Source organism: Canis lupus, chromosome 4, assembly GCF_003254725.2.
Source record: "Canis lupus dingo isolate Sandy chromosome 4, ASM325472v2, whole genome shotgun sequence".
Classification (NCBI taxonomy): domain Eukaryota; kingdom Metazoa; phylum Chordata; class Mammalia; order Carnivora; family Canidae; genus Canis; species Canis lupus.
In genome coordinates, this window is record NC_064246.1 from 4,373,183 (window position 1) to 4,393,520 (window position 20,338).

Here is a 20,338-nt window from a genome sequence, read left to right on the forward strand (position 1 = left end):
ATTTTTATTTATTTATGATAGTCACATAGAGAGAGAGAGAGGCAGAGACACAGGCAGAGGGAGGAGCAGGCTCCATGCACCGGGAGCCCGATGTGGGTTCGATCCCGGGTCTCCAGGATCGCGCCCTGGGCCAAAGGCAGGCGCTAAACCGCTGCGCCACCCAGGGATCCCAGTATAAAAGACTTTTTAAAAAATCATTTCAAAATAAGAAAATTGACAACTTAAGGCAAAAATAATAATGTGTTGTGAGGTTTATTATATACGTAAAAGGAAAATATGACAAAAATCAAAGGCTGGAAGAGTAAAGGAAACATGCTGCTGTAAAAATCTTATAGAAATAAGTAGTATAATGTTATTTGAAGGTAGACTGTGATAAGTTTAAGATGCTTCTTATAAACCCTAAACAATGAGAGAGAGAGAGGGAGAAGGAGGGAGGATATATGCCAATACTTGAGATAAAATGGAATACTAAAATATACTTAGTTAATTCAAAAGAAGGCAGGTAAAAAGAAATGAAGAGTAAGAAGGAAGACAAACAGAAAACAAACAACAAAATTGTAGATTTAAACCCAACCGTATGATAATTACATAAGAAGTAGATGACCTAAAAACTCCCAAGTAAAAGGTACCGCTTGCCTGGCTGAATTAAAAAATAAGATCCAGGGGTACCTGGGGGGCTCAGTCGGGTTAAGCATCTGCCTTTGGTTCAGGTCATGATCTCAGGGTCCTGAGATTGAGTCCCACATCCGGTTCCCCACTCAGCTGGGGAGTCTGCTTCTCCCTCTGCCTCTGCAGCTCCCCCTACTTGCGTGCTCTCTCTCTCTCTCTGTAAATAAATAAATAATTAATTAAAAAAAAAAGGCCAAAAACAAAAACGAGATCCAACTCTGTGTTCTCTTCAAGAATAGAGAATTCCACTTTAAGAATAAAGACATAGGAAAAAAAAAAAGAATAAAGACATAGGGTAAAATAAAAGGATGGGAAAAGATACTCAATGCAAACACCGGTCTAAGAAATCTGCAGTGGTCACATTGATAACTGGATAAAGAGTTGAAAACAAGGACTATTATTACCAGGGACAAAGGAAGGAAGATGAATGTCCGAATCCTAGCAGTCTCGGGTGAAAAACAGGGATGGACAGAATCAGAAATCCCCGGAAGGCATAAAACAGTTTGCTGCGCCCCATAATTCAGAAGGGCTGGGATGGGTTCTGATAATTTGCATTTCTAACAAGTTCCTAGGTAATGCTGATACTGTTGGCCTTGGGATCCACTCCAGAACCACTGGCTCAGAGTCTCTTTTTTGTCTTTAAAGTGAATTACAAACCCGCCTTGATAGAGAGTGTAATAAATTAGAAGGATAAAATAAGGAAGAGGGGTACCTGGAAGTGTAGTGATTTTCCTTACAACTCATTACTTGGGCTTGCTTGAGATGGGAGTTTGGATGACGAGAAAGGAGGATTTTGCCAACCACCTGTGGGGAGGAGGAGCAGGAGGTGCTGCTGAGGCAAGAAATACAGGAGAAGTCAATGCGGGGGTAGAGATAATGAGTCCAATGTTGGATTTGTTGAATTTTAAGTGCATCACTTACGAAAAAGAGTTAGGGCTGTAGGTATACTTACGGCCCCTGGTCATTTTTTTTTTTTCTTCATAATTTAATTCTGTGCCTTCAATGGGCACTTGCAAACTGTGGGAAAAAAAAAACCTGTGTGAGATGTTCGCTGGCCCAGGTGGGCACCTCTGAACTCTGCATCTGCGCTCGGTCGGACGCGGGGTCAGCCAAGCTGCACGGCTGTCTGGGCGGGGGTCGGGTCAGCGGGGATCTGAGACCCGAGACGCCGGTGGTCGTCGGGTCGGTGCAGCCGGGAGCGGCCGCGGCGGGGACCTCGAGGTGTGCTCCCTACCCGTCGGCCACGGTCGCGCCTGGTCTCCGTGGGACCCAGCGTCGCCTCCTTTCCCGCCAGCGCTCCACGTGCCTTCGCGGCCCGCTCTTCTCGGGGCTCCGCGTCCTCCCCCCCACTCCCAACCCCGACGGCAGCGACGCCGTTTTCCCGGAAGGCGGAGGACTCGGCTCACCCCGGGGTTCTCAGCATTTCCACCGCCAGGCGCTCGCTCCTGAGGACCCGAGGGGCAGCCGAGCCTTCCCCGCGGAGGGGCCGCCGCTGTCCGCGAGCGCCGGGGCTCGTTCCCGCCTTCCCGCCGCGGCCTGGGGGCAGCCGGCTGCGCCCCGAGAGGCACGCGAGCCCCGTAAACCTTCCCGGGCACTGAGCGTCTCTCCGCTCGCTGCCTCCTGTGCGGGGACAAGGAGGGATCCTGCTGCTCTCCGCGGACGGACGCAGACGGGCCGCGCCCCGCACCGCTGCTCCCGGAACTAGCCCCAGGCACGGGGAGGCCGCGGGAGGCTCCTGTGCGGGGGACCCCGCCCCCCAGCCCCCGGGCGACGGGGCGCTCCAGGCGGAGGGTCGGGCCCTGCCGGGGCGCGGGGCGGGGGGCGCGGGGCGCGGGGCGGGGGGCGCGGGGCGGGCGCGGAGCCCCGGCGCGGGAGCCCCCGTGACGCAGCAGTGACGTCGGCGGCGGCGGGCGGGATTTCCCGGCCCCTCCCGAGCGGCGGGCGAGACCCTGGCGCCGAGTGGGCGCGACCAACGTGGGAGGAGGGCGGCGCGGGCGAGGAGGCGCGGGGCTGCGCGCTCCGCTCGGCGCCGGGCCCGCACCCGCTCTCGGAGCCCCGCACCGGGGGCTGCGAACGCCCCAAGTACTTCGGGCCTGGGCGGCTTCCGCGGCGCGCGGGGCCCGGGCTCCCCCGGCTCCCCCGCCCCCAGCCCCTCGTCGTCTTTCCCCTGCCCGGGCGGAGCTGCTGACGCGGCCCGGAGACCCCGGGGGCGGGGCGCGCCTTCCCCCGCGAGCCGGTGAGCGCCGAGGCGGCGGAGCCGGAGCCCCCGCCCGCCCCCGCCCGGCCCGCCCGGCCCCGCGCGGTCTGGCCGCCCCCCGCGAGCCCCACGTCGGAGACGAAGCCCGCGCGCCCCGCTCCGGTAAGTGGCGCCCGTGGGGAGCGGGTGGCACGGCCCCAGCTCCCGAGCGCGGGCGGAGCCCCAAGCCAAAGGGCGACTCGTGCGGGCGAGTGTCCGCGCCCGGAGACGCGGTTCGGCGCGCGTGTCGTCCCGCCGCCGTCAGCGGGAGCCGCGACCCCGATGCCCGTGGTGCTGCGGCCGGCACAGGCGGGCGTCGGCGGCCCCTCGAGCCCGCTCCGCTCCGCCCAGCCCCGGCCAGCCCGAGCGCGACCTGGGGCCGGCAGCTCCGAGCGCCGAGGGGCCCCGCAGTGGCCGGCGTCTGCGGACCTCCCGGGCCCCCCGGGGACGCCGCCCGCGTATGTAGGTCACGGACGCCTGCTGCTCCCGGCAGGGACGGCCGCGTTGACGAGCACCGCAGTGGAAGGGCTAGGCTGGCCGGGTGGTCGTTTTGTGAGGACGTTTCGGGCCGGTGCCGGAGGAAGCCCGCAGGATCGCGCAGCACCCCGGACACTGCCCCCGAGCAGTTCTGGTGGCGGCAGGAGACGCCCCGGCGAGGGTTCGGTCCCCTCCTGCCTTATGGCGTCTGTCCCCGAGCCTGGTGCTGAAACGGGCTGCGCTGGCCGCGCGCGCCCCACGGCACGGGGGAGCCCTGCCTGCTTTGATCCCTTAATTGCCTTAGAAATGATAACGGGAGGGTAAGTGGGGCTGGGGCAGAGGCGTGGCTGGAGAAGACTTCTTAATTGGAGAGCATTTGCTTATTTTCGTGTATTTTGGGCCGGGGTGTTGGGAAATCCGAAATGTCAAAGTTTGATCAAGCGATAAAGTGGGTCGTGGACGCCGGGTCTCCCGCCCTCTGCCCGGCTCCCCTGCGCTGCCGGCCCTCGGCGCCTTCTGTTACCTCGCAGGGCTGTGAAAGGCTGGCACAGGGCCTGTCGTTTCAGTCGGAGCCGAAGGCCTCCTGGGCTGCGCAGTGTTGCCCATGAAAACGTGTCAGTCCTGTATCTGCTTATGAGTCCTCACTGTGAGGCTTCCTTCCCCCCGTGGGATGGGAGAATTCAGTGGTGAATGCCTGAAAGCAGCAGCGAGACCTGGGCTCTGTGGCTGGCTTCTTGATTCCCCAGGGAATCCTTTTCCTAATTTTGCATGCTTTGGGGGAAGGGAGGCACACCGCCATCCAATCTGGCCCTGTTCCTTGCAAGAAGCTACTGTGGAAACAACTGAGAGTTCAACAGAAACCCTTTTCCAGTCTTGAGACACAAGATGTAAACAATGAATTATTTTCAAAGCATGGAGGTGGCTCAGTTATCAGTCTTGATAAAGATGGATATAGCGCTTAGTAAATAGTAGGTGTTAATGTAAATACAAGGGTTTATTGTGAGGCTTTGCTAGTTAATGAATGATTAGCCTCACTCTGGGGTTATTAAGCCGAGATAACTATTTAAGACAATGGTCTTCCTGTTTGCTCCTCTACCACCAACCCTCAGCCTCCTTAAAATAAAATTGCCCAAAGGGAAACTGCAGGAGTTGTCTGGCTAGCTGAGAAATAGCACAACAAAAGGGTCATTCCCAGGAGTCCCATGATTAGTTAGGCAGTTGCCTTTGACATTTCTCATGCTGGTGGACAGTGGAGAAACGAAGAAAAAGCTTTTAACGTGTTCATTGTATGGTTTTTAAAGCAAAAGAGACCGTCTCCAGAACCCCCATATCTCAGCACATTGTTGGAAATGGTGGAACATCAGGTGGGAACTTGGGCACTGTCGTCCCTCTGGTCCCTAGGGAAGCAAGTGCCCTGTAACTGTCTCAGGAGGTCCAGCTTGGGCTGTATGAGTGGTTGGGTATAATGCCGCCTCTCCCCTCTACCACCACCACCACCACCACCACCACCACACAAACGACTGCTTCCTAAGAAAGACAGCCAAATGGCTCAGAAAAGACAGAAGGCTGCAACACAAGTCATTCTCATTTATTTATAGCCACATCTCACCATCACATTCTTACCTTGACTCAATTTTGTTCTACTAGAAAAGGGGAGAATACCTAACAAAGCAATGTGTGTTAGATTGCCTTTTTTTTTTTTTAAGATTTTATTTATTCATGAGAGAGAGACAGAGACACAGGCAGAGGGAGAAACGGGCTCCCTATAGGGAGCCCGATGTGGGACTCATCCCGGGTCCCCAGGATCAGGCCCTGGGCTGAAGGCAGGCGCTAAACCGCTGAGCCACCTGGGCTGCCCAGATTGCCTTTTTTTAATCATAGAATATTAAAACAATGTCTTTAAGATAGTACCTTTATGAGCATGTACTATTCTGTAATCTCACAGATTTCCTCCTTTTATTGGTAAATAAATATGATAGACGGGGGCAAGCATAGAGTCTTATTATACAGGTAGAAGAGACTATTGGTTCAGTTTTCTGAAGCCAGAAACTATAGGTTAACTTCTTTAATACACCAAAAGCACTACAAAAAATATCCTTTTAACAATAGCCAGCAAGGGTATTTTAACTGAAAATCAGAAACGCCAAGTGTCAGCAAAGAAAAACAGGGAGACCAATTACGGTATAGAAATTAGCATAATATGACTGTAGTATTTTAACCAATTCTTGACAACTGTGTGAAGAATAAACCAAATATCTTAAATAAATTAGCAGAAGTGAAAAAAATGCAAATGAAATTTCCATTTATGGAAGGAAGTGGAGGCAAGAAATAACTGCTGAAAGAAAAAATCACCACAGGAAACAATGGGTACTTAGGAGGAGATCACTTCAGTAAGCTAGTTGGAGCATTCCAAATCACTTTAATTGTCAAGGAGCTTTTGTTAAGTCAAAAAGCAGGTGGTGTGCAATCAGTTTTCCTAGCGGAACCCAGCAGACAAAATGGCAGGTCTTGTGCAGATGAGGGAGTGCGGCTGTGTTGAAGGTATGGTGCTTGTGGTGTGGACTCCAGTGTCCTAGGAGAAGTGAGGACATCTATGTGGCTGTGGAGAAGCCACTGGCACCTCAAGCGCTAAGATTGCTGGGTATCTTCAAGCAAGTCACCAATGGCCCAATCTCAGAGGGCCAGACCTTGGAGGGAGCCCAGGTTAGCAGGCAGTGGGGTGGAGGGAGGAGGACCAGGCTTCAAGTCCCTGAGTCACATGGATGATCTCATTTAATTCTCGCACTATACCCACAAAACTTCGCTTTAGCAAAAACAAAAAACAACTGTCCAGGAGTGTTCTGGCAAGATACTTGGTGGGTAGTGGTGACTCTTTTTTAACTCACGAAGGAAAACCATATACAAATGCAAAGGGGGAGCAACTGAGACTGTCCATGCACTCCATCCAGAAAAGCCCGGATTTCTTCCCCTATCAGATTTCTCAACCCATTTCGCCCTGGGTGGTGGGTTGGCGCTCTCTAATGGGAGGTGTGCTGAGAGGCTGAGGAAGAGGAGATAGAAGAAATGCCTTAAGCATCCCTCCCGGGCCCTCAGCTGACAGTCAGTTGCATAACGTGGAGCAACAGCCTTGGGTCCACTAACCTGTACCACCTGTGCTGTCTGATTTTCTCAGTGCCCGTTTCCACCTGGCATCCATGTCTAATTTGCAACTCTGGCAGCTCCCGTTCCACCCCTTGCTCAGGATCACCACCAAAGGAAGAGGGCCGGGGAGATAGCAGTAGGTAAAAGGGAAAATTTTTAAGTTGCTTTAAAAATTCTTATTAGAACATCTTTACAGGGGCACCTAGGTGGCTCGATCCGTTAAGTGTCTACCTACCTTCAGCTCAGGTCATGATCCTAGAGCCCTGGGATCAAGCCCTACATCAGGCTTCCTGCTCACTGGGGAGCCCACTCCTCCCTCTCCCTTCCCCTGGCTTGTATGCACTTGTGTGCACGCTCTCTCTCTCTCAAATAAATAAAATCTTAAAAAAAAAAAAAAAAACATCTTTACAACCACAGCAAAAAGTGTTAATATGAAAAATATATATATGCCTCTGTAGACCTACTACCCAAATTCTGTATTTGCTTCTGGTTTCTTATCACACGAATATGTAGAATTGAGAGATCTTTGCCAAAAACACTGTACAAGTATGAAAGTCCAAGTAGGAGAAATGGAATTTGAAACAGAAAGGAAAGAGCAAGGGAATATTGAAAGGGGATTTGAAAGCAGAGCAACGGAGATGGTCGAAGGCAGTCCGCTGGGAGCAGGCTATTCTCATTGATGGCCCGGCCGGCTCTGTGACTCAGGTTCTGACCCCTGTTGGAGGGGCAGAGGCAAGGATGGCGGACAGCGGGTGATGGTTCCTCATTCTGGTGCACTGGGGTGTTGACGGCAGAGAGGACAGAGGTATGGCAGCGTATAGGCTGGCGCGGCCTGCATGTGCTGACTACACCCCACTGCACACTCCCCATAGGGCAAGGTGTGCTTTCCAAGTCAAGCAGCAGAGCCCACTTTTATATGTACAGAATCAAATCACTGAGACACCTTCAGAAAACCATTTCCTCCTCCCAGTACCCACGATTGTTGGGAAGTGCTGGCAGTCCAGGACACCCCTTCCCTCCACCTCAGACTGAGTCTTTGCTCCCAAGGACCTCCTTTCTCTAAGATGTATCATAGTGGTCCCATCTCTCCTTATCTGTTTGAGGGCCCAGGCACACTTGAGAATTGATATCATCCTCTGAAGTGTTTTTCTATCCTGGTTTGGGGATGCATTGGCCTTGTCCTGTTGCTTTGGAGTACCTGCTATGTATGCCTTTGGTAGAAACTATAGAGAAGGCAGAAAGCTTTTCCCCTACCACCTTTGGTTTAGTGACTGGAGCCTGTGAATTAAAGTGACAACAGGAGAGATCAACAGAAGCAAAGAGCCAAATTAATAGAAAAAGTTTATTAGACATGCACAGAACAGAGGAGCTGCACAGGAAAGAGAAATCCTGAAGAAGCAGTTAGGCTCCAGAGCTTATTAAATGCTTCTTAACAAAGGGAAATAAGTTGTAGGAAGGTGACAAGAGAAACAAAAAGGGATTTGAGCTCTTAGGGGCAGTAAATTGTGTGAAGATAGATATAGGGGGACAACTTACGGAAGATAAGAGTTATTAAGATTTGTTTGTGCAGACAGGCCCATCTTTCTCTATCCAGTGCTAGTGGAGGTTTTCTTCTTCCTGTAATGGGAGATGGAGGGAAAAGAACTGTGTGTCTTGGCAGAGAGGGCAAGGCCGGAGTTCCTCCTGTGTCCACTGTTTCTTACCTGCAAAATCAGCGCAAAATAATCCTTATGCCAAGGTAGTATATTTGGGGGTGGTATATTCTGAATCCCCTACAAAATTTCCAGCAGGACCTTTCTTTAGTGAAGTCCAGAGCCCAAAGCCTATGTTATGCTAAACCAGCATGAGTAGTCCCTCTTTAGTTTTAGTTTCTGTTCATTAATTTTGGGAAAATTTTGCTTTCCCTGTGCCCCTGCTAACTTCATTCATATAGCCACGGGGCTCCAGTGGCCTGTAGATGCTCATTTACCCCTGAAGCCTGTGGGACCTCGTGCATGAGAGAAGGCTGCATCCTGGCTGAGGAGGCAGATTACATAAGTGTAGGAGTGTATGTTTGATGGCAGGTAAAGGGGGAAGCAGGTGTCACAAGGATGTAAAGACACAGTGAAGCTCCCGAACTCTGAAGGGCAGTGGTGGCTGTGGAGTGTAGCCGAGAGGGGCTGTTGGTAGAACCTGAGTGGAGCCTCTGACAGCATTGGAACCTTAAGGAAAGCAACAAAGGAAGACTGGCAGTGATGTCAGCCACCGAATTTTTTTCTGGAAGAAGGTGAGGTATCAATACATAAATTGGCCTTCATCAGCATCACATACCCTCTTCTTCAGTTACGTTATATCTAGCCAGGGATGAGGTCACCAGAGCCTTCTGCTCACCCAGATTATCTGAGTACCCGGGTGGGTGGACCCCACAATGGACCTACCACCCTGATACCCTGTCCCTATTTGGAATAGCTTTACTTCATCACCCTTCCAGTTGGAGTTTGGTATTTCAGCGCTTTTTCCCCTGCTTGGTTGATCTTGTAGAATTGGAAGGTTTAGAAGGGCTCTTTCCCGCCAATCTTTCTGTGCTTGCTCTTTTTTTTTATGAATTTTTATTTATTTATGATAGTCACACACACAGAGAGAGAGGCAGAGACACAGGCAGAGGGAGAAGCAGGCTCCATGCACCGGGAGCCCGACGTGGGACTCCATCCAGGGTCTCCAGGATCGTGCCCTGGGCCAAAGGCAGGCGCTAAACCTCTGCGCCACCCAGGGATCCCTGTGCTTGCTCTTTCTGCACTGCAGTGAGCGTGCCCACAGCCACTGCTGTGCTGGGTCCCCTCAATCTCAGGACAGCTATGGAGAGGTGGACCAAGCCCTGCAGATCCTGCACCAGGGGTACCAGCCCTCATACCCCAGGTTTACCATGCCCCTGACGGGTCTGATTCCTCCCAGCTCCCCAGTTTCTCTCCAGACCCTCTCTTTGTGCTAGAAATTGCTATAGTAATAGTGTCAGAACTAAGTCGATCATTGGCTTGAACCCAGGCACATTTTTACTAAACAGAAATTTTCTTTGTCATGGGACTTGTCATCACAGAGTTCTGATCCACACAAGGACCAGCCTTCACAGGTTATCTGCCTTTCTCTGGTTTTCCCTCACGTTACTGCTGCAAGCCATCTTCATTGCTGGACAGTATGGGAGGACTTTCCCAATGTGTGGGGGTATTGCTGAAAGCAGTAGATAAGTTCCTAAGAGATTGCCTGTAAGCCACCTATTTCTAAGACATTCATTTAATGAACACGTGACCAGGTGTTTCAGGCACTAACAGTTTAAAGCTGAATAAGGCCTTCAGAGTGCTCGTAATCTAGGGGGGATATGAGCGGGAAAACAACTTGCCTGTCCCTGGATTAACTCCCTGACAGCTGAGTTTTAAATGCTGCGGGAGTAGTGATAACAGGAACATTTGTTCTTCCTGAGAGCTGTAGGGTGCAGGAAGGGCCTGACAGCTGCAGCCCCAGAAAGTTGAGCAAGATTTTCCAACCCACACAAGTGAGCGAGGGCTTTCCAGGCAGAGGGACCAGGCCATGCTAAGGCTCGGAGTTAGGGGCGTGCACTGGGGAGGGAGGAACAGGTGGCCCCGAGCCCAATTATGAAGACTCTCTAGTGACCTGTGCAAGAGTCTGTTCTGGGATGAATGGAGGGAGGGAGAGGTTGGTGCCCGGGCAGCCAGTTTGGGCCTGGACAATGAAGACAACACAACCCCGTTTAGTGAGTGGAAGTGGAGGAGCAGGCGGGGAGAGGGTGTAGGACCTGGCAGGTGGGGAGGTTCCCCCCCCCCACCGGTGGAACAGGGGGCCTCCTGAGACCCTGTGGACCTTATAGTGGGTCAGCCTGGTCAGGGGGGATGGGGAGAAGGTCTGAGGCTTCAAAGAACAGATGAGAAGTTCAGGGCAAAACAAAACTGCTCCTGTAAAATGCATCCTCTTTCTGATGCAGGTTTTCTTGTGTCAAAGTCCCTTAGAAGGGACGGGTCTGCGCAGCAGCGCCTGAGGCTGCTGGGGCGCCAGTCTCTGGGAGGCCACAGCAAGCCTGCCACCACCACACTCTGCTGGATGACTCATTCTTTCTGTGTTCGAGCAATTGCAGCTCTCGCTGTTGTTTATGATTTCTCTGTCCCCCTAACATTTATGAATTTGATCTGAAGCCATCCAACTATCTCTCCCTGCACATGGATGGCAGGGATTACATTTATTAGCCTTTGGTGAGAGCACATCTATCCAAGGATGAGTTTTTGTTTTTTTCCGAAACCTGGTCACCCTTTACCTAACCCCAAGCTCTGGTGGCCTGAGGCTGAGGGACCGAGCCCTGGCCATGCTTCACAGTCACCATGGCAACTCCCAGATGTGGCCCACACATTGGCCCAGGACACACACCCCCCACCACCACACTGGACTCCCTGGGATCTTCCTGCCCTGCCTCATCCTTGGACCCCTGTTAGCTGTGAAATGTGCCCTGTGGTGGGGTTTTCTGTCTTCTTCCTCACTTTGTCCACTCTGGGGGCTTCTCCTCCCTGTACTCTCTTCATGTGAGGGGAAAAGGAGCAGGCGGTGGCAGGGCCAACAAATTCTGCCCTCACAGAATTCACATTCGAGGAGAGAGAGCAGGCCAGTACTAATAAGCCTGAAAACAAAAGCAATTTCATGAAGTAAATTAATAAAACAGCACCTTAACATGTGGCGAGTGCTTGGGAGAAAAATGAAACGAGGAAGGAAGATGTGGAGTTCCAGGGACAGGCTATTACAGATTTTACATAAGCTGCTTCTAGAAGGACTCAGTGTAGGGATCAAGATGAAGAAATAAAATGGGCTTGTCTCACATTTATAGAGGCAGCGAAAATGGAGTAAGATGAAAATGTGCTGGGCCCCCAGATGTTTTGTGCCCAGCTGCCTCCTTTGACAGCCTCCACCACCTCCCAGCATACGCAGAAGCTACATTTCCCAAAAGGAGCATTTGGTCTTCTAACTCAAGGCAGAGGAAGACTCGTAGCAAAATAACACACAGCACCACCATCTCCCTGCTTTGTGGATGCCCCACCAATCCAGCCACTGGACCGATGAGCCAAGTGGCTCCTGAGACACCAAGTGGAGGCAATAGGGAGTGAGCCTAATCCAAAGGCATTTGAGTCACCTAGAGCCCTCCAAAAGATGCCACTGAGAGGCCAGATCAGAGACCCACAAGCTTAAAGATCTGGGGCTAATAGAAAAGGGAGCCACCCTCAGGGCCACTCCACTGTGGGCATGGGTAGGCTGGAAGACACAGCTCCGTAAGAACTGCTTCATGGACTCTCGCTCTGTGGCCTGGCAGGTGAAAAGTAAGCTTGCCTAGTGATGGGTGGCCACTGGCTGTGCCTTCCATTTTTATACACCTGCTTTAGGAATCATTTATGGGTAGCACAGTCTCTCTGTAAAATCCAGAACAGATCTGTCCGTGGTTCCCAAACCTGGCTGCAGAGCAGAATGACTTTGGGTAGTTTTCAGAAATACCACCTCACCTCTGGATGTTCTGACTCCACCGTTCTGAGCTAGGACCAGGGAATCTGTGTTTTTTGAGTTTCATAAGCCACTGAAGCAGATGATTCCTGTGGGTCGTCTTTCTGTGCGCCTGAAAAACCTGAAACTACCCAGGATTTCCCAGACCATTTCCTATGCCAGCCTCTCCCACCTCTCTCCCTTGAAGCTGTGAAACAGCGACTCCCCACAGACACCACAAGGCTGAGACACCTGTAAGAGCAAGAGCTCCTTTCCAGGCTGAGCACACATGGATCTGTCTTCCCCTGCTTTTCACAAGACAGCTTCACCGATGGGGAAGCCAGCTATTCTCCCTGAAGAACTGCCTCTGTGTAGAGCATAATTACCCCAAAATACAGTTCCCCCATCCCCCATCCCACAGCTCACCTTTGGTGGGTCATAACAGCTCCAGGCACCCCACAGGCGCATGAACCAACATTCACCCTTGTTGGCTGCGAGACAGGAAGGACCATTAGTCATAGATGAGAATGGCAAATGCTACTATGTCAGCAGGCAGGAACCCAGAGATGAGGAAAAGGAGGTTCCAGATCATGAGGAACTTCCACGCTAGTGACGGAGACGGATGATTATCACACAACACAGAATTCAGAACCTAAACACAGGACACCAAACCCAGTCTAGGTCAGGAAAAGCTTCCAGAAGGAGGCCTTGGGACTTGGCCAAATGAAAGGGATGGTCACAGCTAATGAATGCTGAAGACTTTCAAGGCTGAAAGCTTTTGTTTAAGCAAATAATAATAATAGCTAACATTTATTGAGTGTTTACTACAAGCTAGGCTCTAAGAGCCTAATATGAGATTAGGTATGTATTCCTTGGCGGGTGCCAGGGTGGCTCAGTCACAGCAACAGCCAAGTCTTCATCTCAGCTCAGATCTTTTGATCTCAGAGTCATGAGTTCAAGTCTCACATTGGGCTCTTAAAAATTGAGCCTACTTAAAAAATTAAATATATTCATAAGTATTTATTCCTTGACAGCTATGGTTGTAGGAAACATAATGGGCACCACCTCGCCCCAAAGATGGCCACAATGGAACCTGAGCATGTGTTATCTTACACAGCAAAAGAGATTTTTCAGATGTGATTAAGACTCTTGAGGTGGGGAAAGTATCCTGGATTATTTGACGGGCCCAATGTAATCACAAAAGTGCTTATAAAAGGAGGAGTGTCCGAGGGATTGGACAATGCCTGTCTGCTGACTTCCAAGATGGAGGAGCAGCTGTAAGCAAAGAGGGTCAGCCACCACCAGAAGCTGGAAAAGGCAGAGAAACAGACTCTCCCAAGAAACTCCAGCAGCCCTACTGATGCTGTGTACTTTGTGATACCAGAACTCTCAACAATTTTTTAAAATTTGTTTTTATTGAAGCTCAGTTTGCCAACATATAGTATAACACCCATGGCTCATCCCATCAAGTGCCCTCCTCAGTGCCCGTCACCCAGTCACCCCAACCCCTGCCCACCTCCCCTTATACAACCCTCTGTTCGTTTCCCAGAGTTAGGAGTGTCTCGTGGTTTGTCTCCCTCTCTAATTTTTCCCACTCAGTTCCCCTCCTTTCCCTTATAATCCCTTTCACTATTTTTTATAATCCCCATATGAGTGAAACCATATGATGATTGTCCTTCTCCGATAGACTTACTTCGCTCAGCATAATACCTCCAGTTCCATTCAAGTCGAAGCAAATGGTATTTCTGATGGCTGAGTAATATTCCATTGTATATATAGATCACATCTTCATCTGTCAAAGGACACCGAGGCTCCTTCCACAGTTTGGCTATTGTGGACATTGCTGCTATGAACATTGGGGTGCAGGTGTCCCGGCATTTCACTGTATCTGTATCTGTGGGGTAAATACCCAGTAGTGCAATTGCTGGATCATAGAGTAGCTCTATTTTTAACTTCTTGACGAACCTCCACACTATTTCCCAGAGTGGCTGCACCAGTTCACATTCCCACCAGCCATGCAAGAGGGTTCCCCCTTCTCCACATCCCCTCCAACATGTGTTGTTTCCTGTTTTGTTCCTTTTCTTTAAATATTTTATTTATTTATTCATGAGAGACACAGAGAGAAGGCAGACACAAGCAGAGGGAGAAGCAGGCTCCCTGTGGGGAGCCCCATGTGGGACTCTATCCCAGGACCCTAGGATTAAGACCTGAGCCGAAGGCAGATGCTCAACCGCTGAGCCACCCAAGCACCCCTGTCTTTGTTAATTTTCACCATTCTCACTGGTGTGAGGTGATATCTCATTGTGGATTTGATTTGTATTTCCCTGATGAGTGACACAGAGCATTTTCTCATGTGCCTCTTGGCCATGTGTATGTCGTCTTTGGTGAAATTTCTGTTCATGTCATCTGCCCATGTCATGATTCGATTTTTTGTTTCTTGGGTGTTGAGTTTAATCAGTTCCTTATAGATCTTGGATACTAGCCCTTAATCTGATATGTCATTTGCAAATATCTTCTCCCATTCTTTAAGTTGTCTTTTAGTCTTGTTGACTGTTTCTTTTGCTGTGCAGAAGCTTTTTATTCTGATTAAGTCCCAATAGTTCATTTTTGCTTTTGTTTCCCTTGCCTTCCTAGATGTATCCTGCAGGAAGTTACTGTAGCCAAGTTCAAAAAACTTATTGCTTGTGTTCTCCTCTAAGATTTTGATGGATTCCTGTCTCACATTTAGATCTTTCAACCATTTTGAGTTTATCTTTGTGTCTGGTGTAAGAGAATGGTCCAGTTTCATTCTGCACGTGGCTGTCCAATTTTCCCAATACCATTTATTGAAGAGACTGTTCTTTTTCCAGTGGATATTCTCTCCTGCTTTGTTGAATATTAGTTGACCATAAAGTTGAGGGCCCATTTCTGGGTTCTCTATTCTGTTCCATTGATCTGTGTGTCTGTGTTTGTGCCAGTACGCTACTGTCTTGATGATCACAGCTTTGTAATACAGCTTGAAATCCGGCATGGTGATGCCAACGGCATTGATTTTCAATATTTCTCTGGCTATTTAGGGTCTTTTCTGATTCCATACAAATCTTAAGATTATCTGTTCCAACTCTGTGAAGAAAGGCCATGGTATTTTGATAGGGATTGTGTTGAACGTGTACATTGCCCTGGGTAGCATAGACATTTTCACCATATTTATTCTTCCAATCCATGAGCGTGGAGTGTTTTTCCATCTCCTGTCTTCCTTAATTTCTTTCAGATCCGTTCTGTAGTGTTTAGGGTATAGATCCTTTACCTCTTTGGTTAAATTTATTCCTAGGTACCTTATGGTTTTGGGTGCATTGTAAATGGGATTGACTCCTTAATTTCTCTTTCTTCAGTCTCCTTGTTAGTGTATAGAAATGCCACTGATTTCTGTGTGTTGATTTTGTATCCTGCCACATTGCTGAATTGCTGTATGAGTTCTAGCAATCTTGTGGTGGAGTCCTTTGGGGTTTTCTATATACAGTATCATGTCATCTGCAAAGAGAGAGAGTTTGACTTCTCTGACAATTCGACTGCCTTTTATTTCTTTTCATTGTCTGACTGCTGAGGCTAGGACTTCTAGTACTATGATGATTGACACTGGTGAGAGTGGACACCCCTGTCCTGTTCCTGATCTTAGGAGAAAAGCTCTGTTTTTTCCCCATTGAGAATGATATTCTCTGTGGGCTTTTCATAAATGGCTTTTAAGATATTGAGGAATATTTCCTCTATCCCTACACTTCGAAGAGTTTTAATCAGGAATGGATGCTGTATTTTGTGAAATGCTTTCTCTGCATCTATTGAGAGGATCATATGGTTCTTGTTTTTTCTCTTATTGATGTAATCTATCACGTTGATTGTTTTGCAAGTGTTGAACCACCCTCGCATCCTGGGGATAAAACCCACTTGGTCATGGTGAATAATCTTCTTAATGTATTGTTGGATCCTTTTGGCTAGTATCTTGTTGAGAATTTTTGCATCCGAGTTAATCAGGGATATTGGTCTATAATTCTCTTTTTTGGTGGGGTTTTTGTCTGATTTTGGAACCAAGATAATGCTAGCTTCATAAAATGAGCTTGGAAGTATTCCGTCCCTTTCTATCCTTCGAAACAGCTTTAGTAGACTAGGTATTATTTCTTCTTTAAACGTTTGATAGAATTCTCCTGGGAAGCCCTCTGGCCCTGGACTTTTGTGTCTTGGGAGGTTTTTCATGACTCCTTCAATTTCCTTGCTGGCTCTTGGCCTGTTCAGGTTTTGTATTTCTTCCTGTTCCAGTTTTGGTAGTTTGTGGTTTTCCAGAAATGCATCCATTTCTTCTAGATTGCCTAATTTGTTGGCATATAGCTGCTCATAATACATTTTTAAACTCGCTTGTACTTTCTTGGTATTGTTGTGATCTCTCCTCCTTCATTCGTGATTTTATTAATTTGAGTCTTGTCTCTTTTTAATAAGGCTGGCTAGGGGTTATCTATCTTATTAATTCTTTCAAAGAACCAACTCTTGGTTTTGTTGAAATGTTCTACAGTTCTTTTGGTCTCTATTTCATTGAGTTCTGCTTGAATCTCTATTATCTCTCTTCTTTTGTTTGGTGTAGGCTTTACTTGCTGTTCTTTCTCCAATTCCTTTAGGTAGGAGGTTATCTTGTGTATTTGAGGGTTTTTTAATTTATATATATATATTTTTTTTTTATGACAGTCACAGAGAGAGAGAGAGAGAGAGGCAGAGACACAGGCAGAGGGAGAAGCAGGCTCCATGCACCGGGAGCCTGACGTGGGATTCGATCCCGGGTCTCCAGGATCGCGCCCTGGGCCAAAGGCAGGCGCCAAACCGCTGCGCCACCCAGGGATCCCGTTTTTTTATTTTTTGAGGGATGCTTGTATTGTGATGTATTTCCCTCTTAGGACTGCTTTTATTGTATCCCAAAGATTTTGTATAGTTGTATCTTCCTTTTCATTCATTTCCATGACTCTTTTTAATAAAATCTCTAATTTCCTAGTTAACCCATTCATCTTTTAGTAGGATGCTCTTTACTCTCCATGTGTTTGAGTTTCTTCCAAGTTTCTTCTTGTGCTTGAGTTCTAGTTGCAAAGCATTGTGGTCTGAAAATATGCAGGGGACAATCCCAATCTTTTGGTATTGGTTGAGACCTGATTTGTGACCCAGTATGTGGTCTAATCTGGAGAAAGTTCCATGTGTACTTGAGAAGAATGTATATTTATGTTTGGATGGAAAGTTTTGTATATATCCGTGAAATCTCTTTGGTCCAGTGTATCATTTAAGGCCCTTGTTTCTTTGGTGATGTTCTGCTTAGAAGATCTGTCATTTGCAGAAAGTGCCGTGTTGAAGTCTCCTACTATTAGTGTATTATTATCTAAGTGTGTCTTTACTTTGATTGATATACTTGGCAGCTCCCACATTAGGGGCATAAATATTCATGTTTGTTAGGTCTTCTTGTTGGATAGACCCTTTAGGTATGATATAGTGCCCTTCTTCATCTCTTACTACAGTCTTTGGTACACACTTTATCTGATATGAGGATTGCTACCCCAGCTTTCTTTTGAGGACCATTTGAATGGTAAATGTTTCTCCACCCCTTTATTTTCAGGCTGAAGGTATCCTTAGGTCCAAAATGAGTCTCTTGTAACAGCATATAGATGGGTCTTGCTTTTTTTATCTAGTCCGATACCCTGCGTCTTTTGATGGGATCATTTAGCCCATTCACGTTCAGAATAACTATTGAAAGATATGGATTTAGTGTCATTGTATTACCTATTCAGTCCCTGTTTTTCTGGATTGTTTCTTTGGGCTCCCTCTTTCTTTTACAGGGTTTCCCTTAATATTTCTTGCAGACCCAGTTTGGTAGTCACATATTCTTTCAGTTTCTGCCTATCCTGGAAGCTCTTTCTCTCTCCTTCTATTCTGAACGACAGCCTTGCTGGATAAAGTATTCTTGGCTGCATGTTCTTCTCATCTAATACCCTGTATATATCATGCCAGCCGTTTCTGGCCAGCCCTCTCTGTGGAGAGGTCTACTGTTAGTCTGACATTTCTCCCCAAATAAGTTAAGAATCTCTTGTCTCATGCTGCTTTTAAGAATTTTCTCTTTGTCTTTGAAATGTGGAAGTTTCACTATCAAATGTCGAGGTGTTGAATGGTTTTTATTGATTTGGGGAGGGGCGTCCTCTCTATCTCTTGGATCTGTTTCCTTCCTCAGATTTGGGGAGTTCTCAGCTATGATTTGTTCAAATATACTTTGTGGTCCTCTCTCTCTCTCAGCCTCTTCTGGAATCCAAATTAGGTGTATACTCTTTCTTCTCAAGCTATCATTTATTTCCCTAAGCCTTTCCTCGTGGGCTCTTAATTATTTTTTTCTCTTTTTTCTTCAACTTCCTTCCTTACTATCAACTTGTCTTCTGTCACTCGCTCTCTCTTCTGCCTCATTAACCCTAGCAGTTAGGACATCCAGTTTGGATTGCATCTCATTTAATCTGTTTTTAATTTCAGCCTGATTAGATCTCAATTCTGCAGTAACGAAGTCTCTAGAGTCCTTTACACCTTTTTCCAGAGCCACTGGCTTTATAATTGTACTTCTGAATTGAATTTCTGACATCATATTTAATTCCAAATTCTGTAACTCTGTGGCACAGAGTACTGTTTCCGGTTCTTTCTTTTGTGGTGAGTTCTTCCTTTTAGTCATTTTGTCCAGTGCAGAGTATGAGCAGGCTGAGTCAAAAATATCAACCACAACCTAAGTAAAATACACCATAGATGATTCTGAAGAGGTCAGAGACCAGAAAATAAAAGAAAAAGAACAGAACAAAATAAAACAAAAGGACACTAAAGTGAAAATCAAATTTTAAAACAAAGTAGTAAAAATAAAAAGCCAAAAACAAGAAGAAAAAGAAAGGAAAAAAGTAAAGAAAAGAGGAAAAAGAAAAGAAAAAAGGGATGGTCATGGTGAGGAAGTGGTAGTGGAGAGAGACTGTAGTCTACCTGAGGGGTCCTAGAGGATGATCCTCTTGGTTCTGAGTGTATTTTGTTATGTATGTTAGATGATGCTCAATCCCAAATTTATATAAACCAGCAATACTTCTAGAAAGGCCCAACATTGACCACAAAAACATAAATAAGATAAAAGAGGGAAGCAAAATGGGAAGGAAGAATATAATCTCAGAGAATGAACAGCATGATAGTCCACTTGGTTCTGGGTGTATGTTGGTCATGTTTTAGAAGGTACTAACTTCCACTATTGTAAAACAAAACAAGGCAGAAAAAAAAAATACGCACATCTTGTATATCTACCAAAATTAAATTGAATACATTGAAGAGAATCCAGAAGTGAAAAATCTATCTAAGACATGTAATTGTAGAAATATGAAAGTCAAAAAGGAAAAACTTTAAAATGAAGAGCTGGTAAAATATTGTAGTTAAGGTGGGAAAAGAGAAAAGATAATGGAAATTTTTAGTCTGATATAAAAACAAGTCCTAATGGAAAAAGAAAAACAAAACAAAACAAAGGACTCTCTAGTTCTATATACTATTTTCCCTCAGTCCTGGAACTTTCCAGCACTGCTTGGTCAAGAACTTGCTCTTCCTTTGTCCTTCTAGCAGTTCTTCTGTGGGTGGGCCTGCTGCCCTGATTCTCAGGTGTGTGTGCCTGGGGGAGCTGCCCCGCCCCTTGCCAGGTCCTGGGGTCAGTGGTGGCTGTTTACCCCGTGAGGCCTGTGTGCCCTGGCGGCCCCGCCCCTCCCAGCACGAGGTGAAAGAAGGAAGAAAAACGACAATGGCAGTGGCCAGATTTCCAGCTCTGGAGCCGAGCTCCCCACAAGTAACTAACTGCAGTCTCCCAGTCTGCACTGGCCTGGATGCTCCCAGGACAGGTGCAGGTGTACTGGTCTGCACAGCTTGGGGGAGAGTTCTCGGTGTCCTGTGCCCTCCCCGCTTCCACCTGTCCCCAGGGGAACTCAGGATGGCTGGCTTTGTCTGCTCGGGTACCCTGGGATCCGAGGCCCTGTGCTTCTAGACCCATATTCCCGGGGACCGCTTCCCCCAAAGGGAACGGGTTACAGCCGCCTCCATCCAGAGCCAGCCTGCCTAACTGCTTTTCCCAAATGTCCCAGGGCTGCAGTGCTCCAGCCCTTTACTGATATCAGACTGCGGTTTGTGGTGAGCTTCCCTCCCCCCCACCCCCCACCCCCACCGGCGCCCCTCCTATTATTGTGACTCTGGGAATCTGGAGGCTTCACTGCCCCTCCTGCGATTCTGCCCAGTTTCCCTGCTAAGCGCTTTTCCATC

General features: G+C 48.0%; 1 protein-coding gene across 4 annotated transcripts in view; it reads left to right on the top strand.

Annotated features, from left to right (window-relative positions):
- The first annotated feature begins 2,911 nt into the window (after nt 1-2,911).
- Nucleotides 2,912-20,338, top strand: part of GNG4 (G protein subunit gamma 4) — an 80,620-nt gene continuing 63,193 nt past the window's right edge. For 3 of the 4 annotated variants that reach the window (XM_025448553.3, XM_025448554.3, XM_025448552.3), the window contains exon 1: nt 2,980-3,028. The gene's annotated coding sequence lies outside the window, so the exon portion shown is untranslated. Of the gene's footprint in view, nt 3,029-20,338 lie in introns of all 4 variants that reach the window. The other variant, XM_025448550.3, reaches the window with a different exon arrangement.